The sequence below is a fragment of the Eleutherodactylus coqui genome, chromosome 11, assembly GCF_035609145.1.
Source record: "Eleutherodactylus coqui strain aEleCoq1 chromosome 11, aEleCoq1.hap1, whole genome shotgun sequence".
In the NCBI taxonomy this organism is placed as follows: domain Eukaryota; kingdom Metazoa; phylum Chordata; class Amphibia; order Anura; family Eleutherodactylidae; genus Eleutherodactylus; species Eleutherodactylus coqui.
The window spans coordinates 72,365,669-72,387,653 of NC_089847.1; the positions used below are offsets into that span (position 1 = coordinate 72,365,669).

General features: G+C 42.7%; 1 protein-coding gene across 3 annotated transcripts in view; it reads left to right on the forward strand.

Moving 5' to 3' along the window:
- Positions 1-2,552: 2,552 nt before the first annotated feature.
- The window catches only part of SIPA1 (signal-induced proliferation-associated 1), a 104,489-nt gene continuing 85,056 nt past the window's right edge, over positions 2,553-21,985 (forward strand). For all 3 annotated transcript variants that reach the window (XM_066582583.1, XM_066582584.1, XM_066582585.1), the window contains exon 1: positions 2,553-2,681. The gene's annotated coding sequence lies outside the window, so the exon portion shown is untranslated. The remainder of the gene's footprint in view (positions 2,682-21,985) is intronic.

Sequence of the window (21,985 nt, forward strand, 5' to 3'; positions counted from 1 at the left end):
CCAACATGTAGCCCCTCGCCTGCTCTATCCGTTGCTGTGTCGTTCCCATCACTTTCTTGAATTGCCCAGATTTTCACAAATGAAAACCTTAGCGAGCATCGGCGATATACAAAAATGCTCAGGTCGCCCATTGACTTCAATGGGGTTCGTTATTCGAAACGAACCCTCGAGCATCGTGAATAGTTCATCTCGAGTAACGAGCACCCGAGCATTTTGTGCTCGCTCATCTCTAATAATAAGCCCTACCACGGGGTGTTGGCTGGAAATATAAGCCCTCCCCAAAAAATCATTGGTCATAGCAGTAATGTCAGTAAAGTAGAGAGATCCAGTCATTAGCTTCTATGGACTTGTGCACATCATTGCTGCAGTGGTATAAACAAAGACCATTGAAGGGCTGGCATTCCATGGGCATGAGTATATCATTTATTGTTATTTTAATACACATTGATATTCTATTTTTTTCCCCAAGTGAATGTGGCTGAGCTGCAATACCAAGTACATTTCATGGACAAGAGTGCTTCTGTTTCTGGAAAACAAGGCAGATTCTATTTATGCCATAACATGGATGCCTGTTAAATTCATGAAAAATTTGTAATTGCCGGATAGTTTTCTGGTCAGGAGCTCCTTATTTCTGAGGATAGGAAGTGACTAGGCTGTGTGCCTTAGGCTACCTACATATGGGCGAGCGCAATATTGGGCTGTGAAACTTCGCCCAGTATTGTGCTCGTGAACGTGTGATTTACTCACCAATGCGGATGTTTTTCAGGCAAAAACACCTCACATCGCATCTGTGAAGTTCTGATCCTTACAAACGAGTTTTAAGGGTGATAGAGGATCGGAAGTGTTTCCCATTGATTTCAATTGGGAACCTTGCATGCACATTACACGGCATGTGAGAGCCATGCGATGCATGAAAGGTCCCATTAAAATCAATGGACGATGCGTTCCGAGGAATGTGATAAGATAGAGCGTTCAATGATTTTTTCCCGCATCATATTGGCCTGAGATTTACAGCTGTGTGAAAGCAGCCTTGGGCTGATTTCACATCTGCGTTGGAACTAACGGCTGGAGGTTAGATCGCTGATCCGGCTGAAAATACCGAAAGAAAAAGCGCTGCATGTAGCGCTTTTTCTTCGGTCCAAAAGCCGACCACCGGGGCGGAAAATGAGCAGATCCCATTATAGTCAATGGGGTCTGCCTGACCCTGTTCAGTTCGGTCCACAGACAGAGTTATTTAGCTGCAGAGATTCCACTTTTTTGCTCCCCAAACTAAGCAGAAAAGTGGAATCCCCAATGCAAGTGTAAAAGCACCCTAATCCAAGTATTTTGGAAGGAACAGGCCTGTAGAAAGTATAAGTATGTACAGCATATGGCGACTGCATGCAGCCCTGATCAGTCCCCAGTCCATTCTTTGGCTACAGTTGCAGTTTTGGTTTCTGGTTTAAGATGCCTGCACACGGGCGGATTTGCATTGCAGAATCCAGAGCGGGCGTCTACCTCCGGATTCCGCAGCAAATACTGCTTATAACATGGTATTAAATATGCTTTTTCCTCTACATGAGCAGAAATTGCGATTTTCTGCTCACAGGGAAAAAATTGCAGCATGTTTTATTTTTGCACAGATTCCGCACAGACGGCTTCCATTGAAGTCAATGAAAACCACCCTTCCGCAATGACATTATGTAAAAGGCGCGGATTCCTCGTCTTCGCCTAGCAAAGGTTTAAAACGAAAAAATCTGTACTGTGCATGTCCGTCAGCTCACCGTGTGGACCATCCACAGTGCAGACAAGATAAAAGAAAGGCAGGTACAAACAGATGCCAGCTGGGCACAGGGTCGGATCCCGCAGCGGGATTCTTCATGCTAAACCCGACCCGCCCGTGTGCAGCTGGCCATAGAGATGAAAAATAAATAAAGGTAAGCCTTTTTAACACAAGCAAGCATCACACAAGTAGATTTTTTTCCCACTGGATAATCACAGTTAAGAATTGATTGTTTTTGTCACAATTAGTTGTTGGATTTAATGATCACAAAAGCAAGAAGTGCACAGTCTGTCACGTTTGTGATAAGCAGATGCGTTTGTTTTCCTTGCACAGCACTGTATTCATTCAATGACCTTTGTCATCCATCTGGCATTGAGCAGATAGAAACGGGTATTTGGAAGAAGCAGGTTTGTGGGTGTTGAAGTTACACACACACACACACACAACACACACACACATATATATATGTGTGTGTGTGTGTATATATATATATATATATATATATATATATATATATATATATATATATATATATATATATATATATATATATATATATATATATATATATATATATATATATATATACTGCTCAGAGCCAGAGGCTGATTAGCAGCTTCTCTTTTCCTGAATCCGACTTTTGTAAAAAGGACAAAACAAATGAGTGATGTGTCAGCCGGTGTGAGGAAGGAGAGGTTCATGGCTCCCTTGTCACCGTGACACCCATCAGGGGGAGGATGGGAGGAAGGGAGTGAGGAAGTGGAAGGGGGGTGGAGGAAGAGAGAGGTCAGAGGAGGAGATGCTGATGGGAGGAAACTGACAGAGTGGAGCAGCAGCAGCCTGCAGCTGTTTGAGAGAAAGAGTGGATGGGGGGAGTGGAGAGAGCGCAGAGCACAGAGGAGAGCGGATGACCGCAGAGGTAGGTGACCGCATACATGTCCTCTGTCTGTATGTAATGTGTGCTCTGCTACATGACTAGCACGGCTGGGACAACACTGCCTAGCAGCCTGCATGCACATGATGCTTGTCCCTAGCACTGTGTTTGTATGAAGGCCTTGGTGTAATTGGGGGCGCCGGCAGTACTTGCTTTATTGCACATGTTTACATATACTGTATCATGTTTGTAAATACAATGTAACAAGTGTGTAACAGATATGGTCTGAACTGCCATGCATGCTGAACAATCCTGCGGGTCCTGCCTGTGGACTACACGTGTCACATTATACCGCTGGGGTTATTATATCGAGTGAGTGGAGCCCGCCGGTCTCTTATGAGCTGGGCAGAGATTTCAGAAGTGCTCTGCAGCTCTAGCTTTATTTTTGCCATCCATGAAAGTCATTTTTTTCTTCTTTCTGTCTCTTTGATTTCCGCTCGGATGACAGAGGAAAAAGGGCATGTGGAGCAGAAACAGACAGAGGAAGTGACAGACATAGACAGGGGGGGAATGGATGTGTGGGGAGCGAGAGAGAGGAGGGGAAGAGGTGCATGCGAGTAACACTGCCTTGTGGGGGCTGTGATACATGAATGGGAGCTGTCATTTATGGCAACATTATTACACTCTAATGTGTAAATTGCATCTTCACAAATCAGACACTCTTCCAGCTTGCAGTGCATTGTGGTCTTTGTAGTCTTGGCCATATCTGAAACCCAATCTGGTCCCTGGAGTCCTAAATCTTCCTTGGCAGTCAGTATATTTTCATGGTGTATTAGTCCAGTCTCTTGTTATTTGCAGTTCATTTGTGGTCTTTTCTTCTAATGACTTCACATTAGTATCACATTTTCCTTTGTACAATGTGCTATGTACATAGAGGACACACACACAATATGGTACAGTTGCTGTTCTATGCAGGATGTATCAATGTCATGCAGTGGGTTGTATATTGCATATTCCAGTAATGTAAACGTCTTACCCGAACTCCCAGTCATGTGTTTATTAGTTTTCTGTGTTATTATTATTTGGCTATTTCAATATACAGAACAGGCTGGTTTTCAGGGTCGGATAATATTCTGTAGGCCAGTATGTCATGTTAGGAGGCAGTTTTATTCTACAGAGGGTCCTCTGTTCATTGCTCAATACTAATCATTGTTAACACTTTATCCCTCCATGTGTTCCTCTGCTCTCTCTCTCTTCCATCTTTCTTTCTTCCATCCTGTAGTATAATTATTTATTCATAAGGTGTACATATGTTCTTCACAATGAAGGGAGACAACGGAATAGCTCAGTGTTCCACTTGCCTGACTGGAGACGTGTGAAAACTGTGAGAACTGTGAAGGAGACTGTGTTCCTTACATTATTAATCTGCAGTGAATACTTTGTCACAGGACTATCTACACTCATTGTCAAAAAAATCAAGCACTTAGAAGGAGTTGTTGGAATTCAATTATACTTTCTTTGTGTGATTGTAGGATTTGATATAAGTAATCACAATATCAGAGCAAAAGGATAATTTATTGCATAAAACTGAACACTGGAAGGGAGGCTTTAGTACCCTGCTGTACCGCCTCCAGCTTGGGTGTAAAATGTGATATGGGCGTGCATAGAGGCATACAAGTTCTGTATGGTATCCTGTGGAATACTGGTCCACATTTGCTGCAACTGAGCCTCTAGTTTATGCAAATTGTAGTCTGCCGAAGTTGGTGCCCCAGATGGTCCCATGCATGTTTTATTGGTGATAAATCTGGTGACTGGACAGCCACGGAAATGTGGCAATGTTGTGGGGGCATTACTGTGACATCCTTGCTGTGTGCGGCCGAGCATTGTCCTGCTGGAAGCCTTTCCATGAGAGGCAACACATGTGGATGTGCTGAACATATTTGCAAACTGTCATTGTCCCTCATAACACTACTAGGGGTAACTGACTGTCATATGCGATGCCCTTCCCCCAGACCATCACAGCAGCAATGGGGTCAATGTGCGACTTCACAGTAAAGGGAGGATTGAGATACTTACCCTTAGGTCTCCAGACACGAACATGGCCATCGTCCGTGTCCAAACTAAACCTGTATTCATCGCTGAAGGCAACCCAGTTCTACTCAGCAACAGTCCAGTTTCGTCCTTTACAACCTCACTACAAACGGAGGTGATAGTGGGTGTCAAAGGCAGTACACGTAATGGTTGCTTTTAGACCAAATATCCATCAGCCATTTCCTGAAAATGGTTCTGACTGACACAGGGGCCTGTAGCGATGGTGCCACCTGTCTCTGGATGGTGGACAATGAAACAGTTGGAGGTGCTCGTGAATATCACTCAGATCTTCTCTACTGGTGGTCTGTCGAGGGCGTCCTGAGCCCAGGAGCCTTGTATACATGCGCTCACGAATCCACTGATCCCAAAATTTCCTATCAGTCTGGTCACAATGGACCAGGTGGTGGGCGATTCATCGTTATGACCATCCAGCTTCTGACATTCCAATAATGCTCTCCCTCTCAAATTCTGTTAACTGGGCAATATCGTAGAGGCGTCTAGTGGTCAACAAGCTCTACACAAGTAGAAAAAGATGTCCACTACACACAAATAACCTATGTGAGCCTTTTTATATGCTAATAATAATAATAATAATAAACTTTATTTGTATAGCGCCAACATATTCCGCAGCACTTACATAGACAGGGGGAATACAGAAAGACAAAATACAAACATTACAGAACCACGGTTACATATAGTAGTCAGTTGATGGAAACAATAGGGGTGAGGGCCCTGCTCCAACGAGCTTACATTCTATGAATGAGGGGGTGATACAGAAGGTAAAGGGGCTGGAGATGTGCACAGTATGGTGAAGTGGAAGAGAGAGCGATGTTATACACATACACAAAGGTCAGACATTTAGCCGTGTGACGGCAGAAACGGTGTGACTGCAGGAGCGGTTTATGATGGCTAGCAGGGATTGCAGTCACTAGGGTAGAGAGCCAGTTCTAAGGCTGCCTTCACACTGGCATGAAAATCGCGCCAGATTTGTGTATTGCAAGACGCACAAATATGAATCGCATTCTTTTGAATGGGTTAATTCACATTAGCAATGTTCTCCTGCATGGTACCGTGATGCGATGCGGGAAATATATAGCAGAATGTCCTATCTTGCTGTGCATTGTCTTCAATTAAAAGCAATGGGAAAACTCCGTGATCCTCTGCTGCGGCTGTCACAGCCACGGTGGGGATTCCCTTTATCCCCACAGTGATACGAGGCTGTTTTCAAATGAATACTCCTTGCGCCCACAGGGATCACATAGTGGCAAGTGTGATATCAGGCCGTGATTCACAGCTTAATATCGCACTCGCCAGTGTGAAGGAGCCCTAAGTTTGGAAAAACTTTTAGAGCCTCAGGTGGCAAGACCGATCATCTAATCTCACAACTCTCATAATTTGTATATCTGCCTGAGATGTAACTGCATGCTGAGTTTTGCATCAAAGTGACAGACAACTCCTTGTAGGGGCTGGACTTTTTTTTAGGACAAAGTGTATTACACTTCCAGGCTGAACTTTTGGAATGACACTATGAACCCTTTATTTTTATCCCATGCAGAAGTTCTGTAGGAAAAATAGAACTTACATGTAAGATGTTGCATCAACTGGAGTGTGCCTTCATCTTTATCTACAGAGGGTGATATGTTACTGTGACCGAATAGCGGTGGCATGCTGGGTCCACATATGTGTAACTTACCTAAGATTCCATGCTTAAAACTAAATATGTGTGTTATCATTCAATATATATAAAAAGGAGGAATAAACATGGTATATCGCAACATGCTCAGTGTGAGCACCATAGATTTGTATAGACAGCGTAGCAACACTGTACATACGCAATACATTGTGTATGGGCGGCATTTTCATATGCAACTCTGCTATGAAACAGAGTAAGGAATTAAAAAAGAAAGTCCCACTGCGTTTGTCCATGTGATATGCGGTCATGCGCAGAGCACTCGCAGCCATACGTAGTCTCTGCCAGCATACCCACTGTTTACAAGCCCTGCTAAAACGCTGAGAGGAGACCCGCAGCATTTTACCAATATGCCCACGGATATGAGCCCTTACTCCTTTTTTTGTGTTGCATACAAAGGGGAGCACCTCTGAGGCCCCCTTCTTTCAAAGCTGTAGCTATGATTTTCTTTACCTGAGGCAACGATTCAATGTGCCATGACCTCTAAAATACTATATGCGTACAAACATTAGAATACACTCCTATCTACTGTTGTAGTGATAATAATATGTGTTTCTTAAATCAGCCTAGGCAAACATATACCGTATATATAGATATATATATATTAATATATCCACCTTCATAGGAAATAGCTAGCAGTTAAAGGGTTAACGAGCTCAATATTATACCCTGGTATGTACAAGTACAATGTTGAAGCTAAACCCCCTATGCATCTTTTCAGCGCTAGCTCACAAGGGGAAGAACTTCCTATCTCTGACTGCATTCTTTCAGTCCAGATTGGAATATTAATAAAGTCTATGCTACTTGGATATATAGGAATTACGTGTTCACATAGCAACATACACCTGGGGCGTCCTTAGCGTCATTACATACTAGGCCAATCATAAGTTGTTATGATGTTGGGGGGCGTGCATGTAATTGGTGCATCATGTTCAACTATATCTGTATTGTATTTCTTTTGAATAAAGCAGAAGGTATTGGGGACTGATGGATAACACCAGTCAGTTCAAATACATATATTCATTCATGAAGCTTCTCATTATAATCAATTTGGAGCAGATCAGTGAAATCTTCTGGAATATGACTTATTCCCATAACACTACAGAGGTAGGACAGCAGTTACAAATTGAAATGACAATACACATATGCTGGTGCTATATCCCAAACATAAATTTGTGTACTGAACTGCATGCACACATGGTACCATTATACCTCTATAAAGCACATATACGTCCTGCCACTATACCGCATATATATATATATATATATATATATATATATATATATATATATATATATATACTGTTATTTGATGCACTCAGATGCATTTCTTACAAACACATACATACTGAGTACACACACATTACGTGAGCATATAGTTACACACATTTCACATACTTAGCTCTCCTACAGGACTCTTACTTCACTGTGATAGAGAGGAGCTGTGGTTAACAAAGCAGAACATACTTCCTGCCTGATCTACTATCTGCACTCCTTCTCCCTCCCTATCCTTGTCATCCCAACATAGCTGCTGCTTGAATCAAGTTACAGCAGCCAATAAGAAGCTTCGGCTGTTGTAACTTAAAGGCAACCTGTCATCACCTCTGAGCCTCATAAACTATCTTATGGGGCTCGAAGGTGATGGAACAGGGAGTCTGTGTGCTATGTCCATGTGGGCCATGGGAACAACGACCTACACGAACGTAACGCAATCAGGGCTGAAAAGGTGAAAAGAGGAAAGTGGGGACATGCATACATGCACAGATGCAAAACATAAACGAAACTTGCATATAGCAAGAACAGACAACAACAAGTGGCAAAATACCAATGTACTGCAACTCAAAAAGATGGAAATGCTAATAAGTACGTACGAGGTATTGGCTTGCATTTTGGCCAGAATACGTAAGCTCACAAGCCCACATCTAGGGTCCTCATCTTGTGAGTCCCTACTCTAATAAGACAACTAAAACCATAAAAAGGGGACCCTGTCTACAAGCGGGGCGATCATCCCAATAGGGACAGCCCCACGCTAGAGTCTAGGGGCCTGGCTCTCCCTAGATGGTAACAGGCAGGAACACCTTGCTGTAACATTATGTATTTTTGTTAGTCATTGAAAGGTATCATATCTACAAAATTATTTGGTTTCTCTTACTGAGAACAATCACACTTTGCTCTACTGGCTAACAGGGTACTAAACCCCCTTTTTTTGTTTTAGGTTGAACTAGATGAACATGTCTTTTTTTCATCCTAACATATTATGTACTCAGACATGGCATTGGCCCCTTTGACTAATGGGTGTCTAGGCTGGATGAGTGTCTGCAGCTTGCACAACATGCTTTATAGGTGTTTGCCTACTCTGCTGCCTGTGTGCTATAGGAAAGGGTGTTCAGCACAGCTGGGGGTGTGATAATTGACAAATGCATCTACCTGTCCACAGACAATGTGGATTGCCTGACATTTATAAAAATTACCCAGGTGTGGATTTCACCTGACTTCTGTACCTCCATGGTAAATTCCATTGATTAGTTAGCACACTGGCAATTTTTAATTACATAGCAAAGATTTATATCAAAGAGCACACTGTGCCCTCAAGGTTCTGTTGCTGCTGGTGATGGTACTTCTGCTGCTGCACTCCTTCTTCCACCATGTTTCCTCCATCTATTTCCCCCTCAAATGAAAAACATGTCAAAAAGAAAATACAGAGCTAGAGCTCCTCAGGGAGCTGTTACTGGAACTGCTGCTGCTCTACTTCTACTTCCGCCATGTTTCTGTCTCCTCCTCATTCAACCAAAATGAAAATTTTCTAAAGCAACACAAACAGCATTTCCTTGCAGAAGGCCCATGTTTAGTTGTTCTGTTCACTTAGTAGAATTTGTATATGCAAAATTTATGAAATTGCTTTTAAAACAAGCACCACACTAAAGCCCCCTGTCCACGGCAGTGCCGGCCCCTGTCCACGAGCAGAGAATCATTACGATTGTCCGCTCACGGCGGGCAATTCGCAGCATGCTGCGAATTGCCCCGATTCTCCGCAGCCAGCCTATCAATCAGATAGGGCTGACCGGCGGAGATTCGGCAGCGGCTCCGGCTCCTGGGCGGCGTCTCTCGCGGTCGGAGATCTGCCATGGGACTTCGCATCGCCCGTGGACAGCCGGCCTTACTGTCTACCTTGCTGTAATTTTTGGTAACTTTACTGCTTTCTCTTGGAGAAGGAGGAGTAGGAGGCCCATGCGTGGCTGTTCTGTTTAATAGGTAGAAATTGTCGCAGGTCTGTGCTTGAGTGTTGTGTTCACCTGGTCGAATTTGTCTGTTTCAAAATTTATGACATTGCTTTTAAAACAAGCAGCACACCTGCTGTCTCCCTTGGCATAATTTGTAGTAGCTCTACTGCTTTTCCTTAGAGGAGAAGGAAAAATTGGAGGTCTGGGCTGGCTGTTCTGTGCCACTGACAGAATTTGTCCTTGGAAAATTTTTGACATTGCTTTTAAAATAAGCAATACACATGCTGTTTGTGATCTACAGTAGGAGACCTTTTGTTTTCAGTGACACCCCTGTGCTAAGATGACCCTCACACCACTGTACACTAATGTTACCCATTTTGGGGAGCAGTACAGTGTTCCCCGGATGTGTGGCTGTAGTCCTATGCAATTTGGGGTGCTTTTGCTGCATTAGGGTCCTTCTGGAGGGCAAATTAGTGAACCAGATTTCTACTCCCATTGATTTTAATGGGAGTTGGAATTGACCATGCCGATTCACAAGTATTCCGACACAAACCATTTATTCCACTGATCACTCATAACTATTCACAACTTCTCAACTATATACACCTCAGTGTCAATAAGCTTTACTGTCTGCACCTACGTAGCACTGTGCAAATGCCTATGCTGGACTGTAATGCTGCTGTGAGAAAAGATATAAGAAGAAAAAAAGTAAATTTGTATGGTAAATGTCTCGCTGTTTTACTAATTCTTCTGGACCTTAGTGGGAATAGTAACATGAAGTCTGCTGTAAGAAAATAACTGCACTCAGCATCAATACCGTCTTTACTGCATACTAATTACTAATTAACTTCAATAGATAAATGTATTATATATTAAATATATGAAATATGGTACTTCTATAATATTAAGGCAACCACCTTGTATTGTACATACTTCCCAACCTTTCTGAACAAAACTCCTCAGAATGACTTGAACCCCCTCTATGAATATATAGTATAGTCTTTGGTGAGTCCAGTCGAAATGTTGCGGTGGACTTGTAATTAGAATGAAGTATATAACATGAAGATTTGGATGTGAGTATTCATCCATATTGTTGCACCTCTGTTGCTGCTCTATACTATATATTCATTGGGACTGTTTGTGTATGGATCTAGAAATCCAGATCCATTTTCAGACCGTGCAACATTCATTTTATTTGCTCTCCTAGGCAGGATATTTTTGTAGTGCTGCTGGTACATTTTGTGATGGTGCTTGAACCCCCTCAATAATGTCCATATGCCCTAATAGGCAAATAGACAGGAGTTGTCCTGAGGGTACAACTCCTTTAAAGGACATCTGTCAATGTCTCTGCAGCTAGATAAGATGCAGAATACACATAGCTCCCTTGCTGCTCAGCCTTCTTCATGAGTTCTGAAATCAGCCTTTGAACCCACTACACACCATATGTAAATTACGCTACATTGGTTCAATAGGCGTTTGATTGCTGGATAGTGGTTCTGGGCCTTCTGCATTAAACAATTGTCAATCTCTCGCCCTGGTTCTTGGTTGGCTGCTAGGGTCATAGTTGAGCCATACATCAAGACCCAGGAGAAAACACTGTCAAACATTTAATGCAGAAAGCCCAAGACCACTATTCAGCAATGGACCGCCCATCAGACTGCTGTAACATCATTTACATATGATGTGCAGCAGCTTCAGAAGCAGGCTGAACAGCGCAGGAGATATGTGCAATCTGTCCGCCATGTCTGCATCCCTGTTGGACTACTGGCTTGGTAGCTGGCAGATGTCCTTTAAGCACAGCAAGAACATTAATAGGAATTCTATTTAAAGGAAATGTTTCGGGACAAGTCAGTTCAGTGCTGCACATGCCCTGCCCTGATAGCCTCATGAATATCCGCTAATAGGGCAAAAACGCTGTAAATTAAAGATCAAGCTGGTTATCTGGTTTAGAAAAGCCATTTTTAAATAAGCCATTAGGAAATTCTGAGAAAATACAGAGCCCCATGTTCAAGACTGTCATCAGTCAGCCAGAGTGACTTCAAAGAATGTCCTTCAGTATGGAAGACTTCCCGATCAAGCATGGAGCAGCCATTTGGTCCAGTGGGAACTGTACTATACTTTACTTTCCCTGTGATAACGCTGTAGGGAAACATGTTATGGCAGGTATAGCAGTGGAACCCCCTATTGTCAGCCTATTTTAGGGAACCTTACGAACAAAAATGGATTCCCTAAAGCAAACCCCTTTTACAGAGTAAGGCCTCGGTCAGACGGGTGTTTTTTGCCGCGATTTGCGGATCGCATGACAGATGCGCATCCGCAAATCGTGTGACCAGGGCCGAAAAATCGCCAGAAAAATCTGCTCCTAGCCGCGTTTCCTTTGAAACGGGCTGGAGCACCGGAGCGCTGTCCAGCCCATTGAATTCAATGGAGCCGGCAATACAGCCGGCTCCATTGAAAGCAATGGGCTGCCGGCGAGCGCAGGATGAATTTTCGGGAAGGGCTTAAAAATATAAGCCCTTCCCTGAAAATCATCCCAAAATGTGTAAAAAGTAAAAAAATATATATACTCACCTTGTCCCCGCAGACGGAGTTCAGCCGCAGCCGGCCGGCAGTTCTCCTGAACTGCTCTGAGTAGTATTCAGCAGACGGGGATTTAAAATCCCCGCCTGCTGAATGGGCTGCCTCTGATTGGTCACACCCCTCACCAATCAGAGGCAGCTGTCACTTACCCATTCATGAATTCATGAATGGGTGAGTGAGTGCTACCTCTGATTGGCTCTGCGCAGGGACCAATCAGGGGCAGCTCTCAGCTGTCATTCAATAGCTGAGAGCTGCGCCTGATTGGTCCCTGCGCTGAGCCAATCAGAGGCAGCACTCATTCACCAATTCATGAATGCGTGAGTGAGAGCTGCCTCTGATTGGTGAGGGCTATGACCAACCAGAGGCAGCCCATTCAGCAGGCGGGGATTTTAATTCCCCGGCTGCTGAATACTACTCAGAGCAGTTCAGGAGAACTGCCGGCTGGCCGTGGCTGAACTCCGTCTTCGGGGACAAGGTGAGTATATATATTTTTTTACTTTTTACACATTTTAGGATGACTTTCAGGGAAGGGCTTATATTTTTAAGCCCTTCCCGAAAATTCATCCTGCGCTCGCCGGCAGCCCATAGCTTTCAATGGAGCCGGCTGTATTGCCGGCTCCATTGAATTCAATGGGCGAACATCGTTCTTCTCTGCCACAGCTGTTACAGCTGTGGCAGAGGAGAATGATCTTTGTAGTATATGTTCTCAATGGGGTTGGCGCTGCTGCCGCCGGCCCCATTGAGCGCATATACAGAACACAAGGAATCGCAGATCGCAGATAGGCGCGATCTGCGATTTCTGGTCTATAATTTATCGGACAAGCGCATAAAAAAGCGCCCATGTGTCCGATACCATTGCAAAGCAATGGTTCTATAAAATCGCCGGACGCATGCGCATGCGCAAATCGCTCATGTGACCGAGGCCTTACATGGGAAAAATTTACATGAACTATATTTCAAACTATTGCCAAATAGTCAATGGCAGCAATATGAATCTTTTAAATAGCTCCATATTCACAAAAAAAATGTTTCCTCCCCTGTACCCGACAGAGAGCCGATTCTCATCACAATAGACAATACTCAAGATCCATTCAAATACCTCAGTGTCGTTTTGACAGCATGCATTGCTACTCCCCTTTTGTAGACCCAACCGAGATCCTACACAAAAAAAAGCAAAACAATCACACAACGAGCAAGAATATGTTTCATCCAAAACCTTAAAAAAAGGAAAATGTGAGCAGAGGCAAATGGGGAAGCAAAAAGAGGAACCACAAATCCGGAATAAGATTGAACCTGCAAATAAATCCACAAAAACATTAAAGTAAAGTTTAACTTATCCAATTATAAATTGAATGCTGAAAAGATCTCTGTTTTACGTTTCATAACGATGATTTAGCCTCTGATGCCTCCTGTAGGCAGGCACATTGTAAACACAAGAAAAATCATTTGCAAACCCAAGTGATAAAAACATTGCAATCAATAGAGCAAATTAAAATAAAATCAATAGCTAATTGATTTCATATTCTGAGATCCTTAAGAGGCTAACAGCCATGGAAGCTGAGACCTACAGGCTGTGAACTCCCGCTCATAATAGAGCTCTTCTTACAAGGACTCCTTCTGTCACACACATTCCTGGCACAGTTTTGGATTGGGAAACATAAAGCTTCCCGGCGCCAAGTGAGAACTATTTCACTTGAAATAAAACAAATATAATACTTTTATCTGGCATTTTTCTCTTTACAAACTAGGTTACGTATACTTTAAAGGGGGTTTCTCAGCTACCGTGTTTCCCGAAAATAAGACACTGTCCTATATTAATTTTTGCCCCGAAAAGAAGCACAGTGTCTTATTTTCGGGTGTGTCTTACTACTTACTTCGCAGGCGGCATCTGATTCCTCACACTGGGCTGTGGCGCTCCGGCAGTCTTCCATGTAATCCTCAGCGCGGAGAGAGCATTCTCTTCTTGGTAACGGGGCTTGAATACCCCACCTCCAGCAAGAGATTGCTTTTATTGGATCACGAGCGCCGTGGCTGAGCCAATCAGAGTTTGCGCTCAATGAACCAATCACAGCCATTTAATGATGTCATTCACTGACACTCGTCCCTGTGTATACTGGCTTCCGTGCTGTTACACAGGAGCGAGTATCGCTGGATTGCTCACAGAGCGGCCAGCATAGAGGCAGGGCGGTATGGAGCAACCACTAATGATAATCGTCCCGTGTAAAAGGGCCTTTACAGCCTTTCATTCTTCAGGGCTTTTTTGTTTGCTTTCTCTTTAAGGTGCTGTAGTTTAGCATTTTGCAGTGCTGTACAAGCAAAAAAAGCGATAAATATCAGTAAATGCACCAATGGAGAGGCCGAACACATGTCCACATTAAAAGTACAGATCTACCACCACCTAGGCCGGGTTTAGACACACATATTTGGTCCATGGTTTGTGGACTGTAATACGGAGTTAGTGTAACTTTATTTATCTATTCACGTGGCCGTATTTTTCATGGCTGTTTTTTTAAAACCCAGCATGACCTATTTTTTCCATTTTTGCCTCGTTTTTTATATTATTTTCTATGCAGATCAGTATTTGCCTAGCGGAAAATAAAAACTATAAGAAAGCAAATACTGATGAAATTCCGATGACACACGGTTGTAATGTCATCTGAACTACGTCTGTAATATGGATCCATATTACAATACACTTGTCTGCCCTTTCACATGGACAGATAAATTGTTGTTAATGAGCATTGATCAATGTTACAGCCAGCTTGTTTAACCCCTTCAGGAGCAGATTTTATTTTTATTAATTTTGTTTTGTCGAAACCTCCTTCCAAGATCCATAAATTTTTTTATTTTAACCTCGACATAGCTGTATGAGACCTTATTTTTTGGCAAGATGTGCTGTATTTTTTAATGGTACCCTTTAATGTACCATATAATCTACTGAAAAACATTTACAAATTTTTAAATGAAGTGAAAAAGAAATGTAATTGGCACCGTCTTTTGGAAGGTTAGTTTTTGCAGTGTTCATGATGCAGTGGTAATATTTACCGATCTTAATTCTGTGGGTCTGTATGATTATCTCGAAACCAGACTGTATATACTCGAGTATAAGCCTAGTTTTTCAGGACATTTTTTTGTGCTGAAAAAGCCCCCCTTAGCTAATGCTCAAGTCAGAGAGGGCTTAAAAAAAAAACCCTCCATACTCACCTCCCAGCCGGTATCTGTGTCTTCGGCGGCGGTGCAGCAGGCTGCTTGAATTCTCTTCGCTGTCATCCCACGCTGTCCTCTTTGCTCGGCTCTGTCATCCTCCGCCGTCAGCGCTGTGTAAGTAGGAGCTGTGATTGGATCGAACGCCGGCTAATCACAGCCGGTGCTCGATCATTCACAGCCAATCCAGCTGCTTTAGAATTCTCCCTGCTCGGCTTTCAAATTTCCTGCCGTCAGTGCTGTGTAAGCGCTGTGATTGGATCGAGAGCCGTCTGTGATTGGCTGGTGCTCAATCCAATCACAGCGCTTACTTACACAGCGCTGACAGAGCCAAGCAGAGAGGACAGCGGGGGATCATAGCAGGGAGGATTCAAGCAGCTTGTCGCACAGACACAGACGTGGGCTGGGAGGTGAGTATGTAGTTTGTTTTTTTTACCTAGTATATACTTGAGTATAGCTCGGCTTATACTCGAGTCAATAAGTTTTCCCAGTTTTTTGTGGAGAAACTTATTGTCTCTGCTTATACTCGGGTCGGCTAATACTCGAGTATATACGGTATATAGTTCTTTATGTTTTTCTACTTTTAAAAAGTAAAGAAACTTTTCTCTTTAAAAAAAAATTAAAAATTCTGTCACAATATTCTGAGACCCATAGCTTTAACATTTTTCATCAATTAGGTTGTATGGGAGCTCTATTTTGTGCAGTGAGCTTAGTTTTTATTAGTATCATTTTGGGGTACATAAATCTCTGTGGTTGATCCAGGGATTATTCCGATTACCAGATTGAAGTCAGGAAGGAATTTTTTTCCCTTTGTACAGCCATGGACTTTGTACAGCCTTACATACTATGCTATTATGTTACTAAAATTTCTTAACTTCAGGTTTTAAAATCTCTAATTTTTTAGATCTTTTATGCTGCTTAAAAGATCAGCGATGAAGCTCATCGCTCATCGTTCAGTTTAAGCAGCGGCCGTTCATTAGTGAACGGTGGCTGTGTTATCTAAATGGAGAGGGGCGGGGGAGCAAGAGGAGAGAAATCTCCTCCACTGCTAGTTCCCATGCAGGAGCACGGGAGTGCGGAGACACAGGGATGAGTGTCAGGCATCATTTGCCCAACATTCGTCCCGTGTAAATGGGCCTTAAGACTGCATTCCCACATCTTTTTTGTACAATAATTGTTCCATGTAAAAGGGTCTTAAGTGTAGATCTACTGCCAGTCTTAGGTGTATGTGGGCTTTATTTTGGTTTCTTTCAGGAGATAAGCACTGACTGTATGGTATACCAGGGAGATAGTTATTTTATATATATGGTCATCATTAGCTAATAGTCTTGCAGAAACCTACTTTCAGCTTTAGAAGGGGTCGTGAGAAGACTACCAAATATGGAATTAGACTCCCAGAAAATACTGTAGTATGGCATGTTTGTTGTTTATTGCTTTTTAGCTTCACCTTAGCTGTAAAACTGTTGTTTTCATGTTACGTCTTCATTTGTTAGAAGTAGGTTCTCCTAGGAGTCCGTGGCAGATTTTCACAGAAATATTTAGCATCAAACCAATAAAGAAGCACCTTTGTATTCCAAGATTCATATTTATGTAAAGAGCTCAATGTGGAAGTCTACACTTCAAACTGGTAAACATCAATCCCACAACATCACAATGGTAACATGATCAGAATTTTCCATGTGTTTAAGCCCTTAAAGTGTACCTGTGCTTTCAAAAAACTTTTGATAGGTCATAGGGACATGACAAAAGTTATTTTATAGCTGAGACCCCCACCAATCTCTAGAACAAAGCAGCTGAAGCACTTATCCGAATACTGTCACTGCTTGCTAGCTGAAGAGGGGTTCACAAGAAAGTCTACTGGCCTTCATCTCGTGAGCAGTGACAGCAATTAGATGAGTGCTTGAGTTGCTTCAATCTTGGTAATCATTGGGGGTCTCAGCACCCAGACCCCCAGCAATCAAAACTTTTGACATGTTCCTGTGATATGTCAAAGTTTTTGGAAAGCACCGCTACACTTAACAACCATCTTTTTTACAATGGGTGGTAAAGGACTTTAATCGTATGTGACACCTTTGTTCACAAGATTCAAAAGTACACAAAAATATGATAATTCTATATTCTGTTCTGATATGCCAGAAATGAACTGTCATCAAATATACAATTACAGTATCTGTTTGGAGGGTTTAGGAGACACAATAAAAATCTGAAAAAAACCCATAAATGTTATTAAAATTAAAGGCGCTCGCTGCACATCCCACAGTAAGTAATGATTATTAAACTGTCTCCCCAGCAGGCAAAAAAATAGTCTCAGCTAATGCTGTGCTTTTGCATCATAGGATAAAGTAAAAAATCTCAGCCTCAAGATGAAGCCTGTTAAGCATCAGACAGGGGGCTGCACTGCAGGGAAGTGCCTGTAATATACATAGGATACCACCAGAATGTGAAAGACAATCGGGGTGGGCAGGCATGGAAAAATGTGTTCTTGCTGGAGTGGTCCTTTAAATTGTCTGAAGAGCCCACCAATTTTGGCTAGATCCATCAACTATCTAGGGTAATGTCACCGTGTTTGCTGTAAGGTAAAATAAATATATTACTAAATTTGGCGTTGATTGAATAAGAAATGTTCAAGGATTCAGGCTGGAATACACTTTCGGCTGGGTTTATAGTTTGATGAAGTTGAAAGAGGACTCATAGTAGTAACACATAGTAGTAACACATAACTCATGTTTAATCCACTTTTGGAAGACCGTAAATAGAGGTCATCACAAGTTTATCACATGAGGACATGGAAGGACTGTATAGTAAATTTCTTGTTTGCCACCATGTATGTTTTGTTAATGAGAATGTTTTAACACTCTTGTTTTCAAATGACCTTATGGGGAAGAATTATTATCTTTGACATAGTTACTCTGCAACCTCTTGTTACTTCACCTCTTTTAAGATCCTAGTAATCTAGCTGGATACAGTAGTCTTGTTGATTATATTAATGGCTTACCTCATGCATCACCTATCTACAAAAAAAGGCACAATCATATAACCAACTATTCAACTACAACACTTGATCAGACATAATAATTGACAAAAGCAGCAAGGGGCTATGAAGGGGCTGGCTGCGTTAGGGTTCATTCACATCAGCATTGCATCACCTGACCAGCGGCGCTGCACTCAATAGAGGCTGATGACGCAAAGAATTGGGAGGGGAGAGCTGTATTTGTTTTGGATGTGGTAATCCTGCGTAATTTGCTGCAAAATTCTGCTGCATTTCCGTCCCATGTGAACATCCCGTGGTTATCCTGGGGTCTCATGAATCTTTGTTGATTGGCTAGCAGATACTTCATCTTCATGCAGAATCCCGCAGCAGGTCCCTCCTTTTCCATGGACATGAAGCCTAAAAATAAGAATTTACTTACCTGTTCGGACGCTGCGGATCTGCCCTCCGTCGTGGCTGGATCTTCTTTCTTCGGCCCAGCGGGTCTGCTCAGCACGCCGGCAGCGTGCCGCGCGAATGCGCCGTGCATTCTTTTTTTTTTTTTAAACTCCTGCTCTCCCGTGCTCCCGTGCCAGAGAGCAGAAATCCAGCTGCGTGTGTGCAGCGGATCCGGGCGGCTTTCATAGGCTTCAATAGAAGCCTGCGGGAGCCGTCCCCGCGGGAGACCTGCACTAAAATGGACCATGCTGTGGGTGTTTTCCCGCACACCCAATCCGCGCCTCTAGGGAAAATGACATCCGCAGGTATTTAATTACCTGCGGGTGTCCAATGCATCTCTATGGGGCTCAGATCACGCATGCGGGTGACCCACTGCGGATCTGTCCCCGTGGACATGAGGCCTAACAGTTGTAAACCCTGCTGCTGAATCACTGAAGTGTCAGCAGCAACACAAACTTGTCAGTAGATCTGAGTGTCCTGTGCTTATTGATTTGATGATTACGTATTTAGAAAAGTGATGAGTAACCATGTATGGAGTCACTCTTGCTGTTCCCACTATTTAGTAGTATTGTATGAGATGACTTGTCCTACTGCTTGACAATCGCATTTTGAGGCCTCGTTTAGGCGAGCGCTGTCCGCGCGCATTAGAGACTGCACAGGACATGCTTCTAACAAAGATAGGACATGAGAGTGCAAACTCGCATCTAAGCTTTGTGGTGTGCACAAAGATAGGACCCGTCCTATCTTTGCTCCGCGCTTTCCATACACATCTATGGGATCTAGGAAGCACGCAGCACGCACCTCAGATCGTGTGAACGAGCTACTTTAAGTAGCTGCAAGTAGCCCGTTCACACGGGATCTAGGAAGCACGCAGCACGCACCTCAGATCGTGTGAACGAGCTACTTTAAGTAGCTGCAAGTAGCCCGTTCACACGATTTTTAGAGCAGTATAGCCGCGATCTTTGCACATGGCTATACTGCAGGTGGACAGCGCTCGTGTGAAAGAGCCCTGAAGGGGATAACTTTTATCATAAGATCTAATAATGTTCTAAAGCGAGTCTAGATTTTGTTTTATTGTCTAGAACACTCTCCGCCTCAGCCTCCTACTCCCTAAGGTGTGCATATTTGGAGTATTGAATGATGAACAATAGCAACCTTATGATCATTTTCTCTTGAGAGAAATTATTTTTTTTGGCAAGGAAGACAATTGTTATGATTGGATGAAGACAACTACTTCCATGAGCACATGGAACAGACTATGTTATATGAAACAACTGTATATAAAACAATAGGGCGTCATAATACATTTTATTATGTCTGTGGGCATCGCTATGCTTCTTATGCCATGGTAGATAGCACCAGAAACGGCACAGAAATGTTACGACTCCGAATCAGAGGATTCCTAGCTGTGGGTACTATAGTACTACGAATGGGGTAAATTTGATCTACTAACATGGTTTAACTGTTTTTTCACTGAAGTGGATGTGAACCAATTTGAGTGTGTTGATGAATATAATCATAATAATAATCTTTATTTGTATAGCGCCAACATATTCCGCAGCGCTTACATAGATAGGGGATACAGAAAGACAAAAGTACAAAAATTTCAGAACCACGGTTACATAGTAATCAGTTGATGGAAACAGTAGGGGTGAGGGTCCTGCTCCAATGAGCTTACATACTACAAGTAATGGGGTGAGACAGAAGGTAAAGGGGCTGGAAATGTGCACAGTATGGCGGGGTGGAGAGTGTGGGATGCTCTAAACATAGACAATGATCAGGCATTTAGCCGTGTGACGGCAGAATCGGTATAACTGCAGGGGCAGTTGATAATGGCTGGCAAGGATTGCAGTCAGTAGGTCAGGGAGCATGTTATCAGGCGGCGTACAGGGGGGTTTGTTTAGGAAATGCGGTATGCCTCCCTGAAGAGGTGTGTTTTTAGAGCATGCCTGAAGTTTTGTGAGTCCTGGATTGCCTGGGTAGCCTTTGGTAGTGTGTTCCAGAGGACTGGTGCTGCTCTGGAGAAGTCTTAGAGGCAGGAATGAGAAGTTCGAATTAAAGGGGCGTGCAGTCTAGTTTCGTTAGCAGAGCGGAGAGCCCTGCTAACTTTGAACACTATTGTATTGTATTTATGACATAGTTTTCAATGGCAATTTATCAAAATGAACATAAACATTTGACTAGTAGACATATGGCATGAAGCCTAAACATTCTGTAGGCAAGCATATACTGGTATAAATTATTCATAAATATGCATTCTCTTTTACCAGGTAAATTGATAAGGCTTCATTATCGTTAATGTTGGTTTGGCCCACAAATAGCTGTTTTCAATAGGTTGGAATAAAACTGCAATAATGGTAAAAACTGCACATATAAGAAAAAGCAGCACATGTGGCTATGGTCACAGGATGAATGGTCTTCTGTATATTGGAATAAATGTAGAGTATGTACCGGTGTGGTGCATGCAAGTCACTGATGTAAGCAGCTTGTGGTTAAAACTTGCCAGGTGTATAAAGCAAATTTATTTAAGTGTTTTAATTCACAAAGTTAAAAGCTGTTTCTTTACACTATGAAGTCATGAACATATTTTGGCTCATGAAGCCGAGTCCCAATCTTTATCTACCCTAGGGAGCCCTGTAGCAATTCCGAAGGAAATGCTAGAGAGGATAAGGGCAGGTTTAGGGTTAAATATGGTAGGGTTTCAGATCTTTTCAGTCTGAACTCCCTACTTTGCAAAATCCGAAATCAGGGAGGTATAGAATGGCAAATAGGCAATCTGGTGCAACTGATGTTAAAAGTATCAACATGTCTGTAAACATGGTAAAACCACTCCAGTATCCATTACATTCTGAGATGTTTTACATATTTATGGTAATCTGGTAATTCTATTAAAAGTAAGCTCAAGATAAGTAAATGATAGATTTGATTTTTTACATATTTATGCTGTATTTTAGCTGTTTTGATTGAAGGTTATATTTTATGCACTCCTGTTTGGTATTTGGTCAGGATTGATGCAAGTAGCAGTGTCATATTACTGATCAGTGCACTGAAATGTCACTACTTGTGCCTACTGGCATCTGGTCTCACAAGAAGTTGATAACAATCATGACCCGAGACGAAAAGTATTTCTCAATTT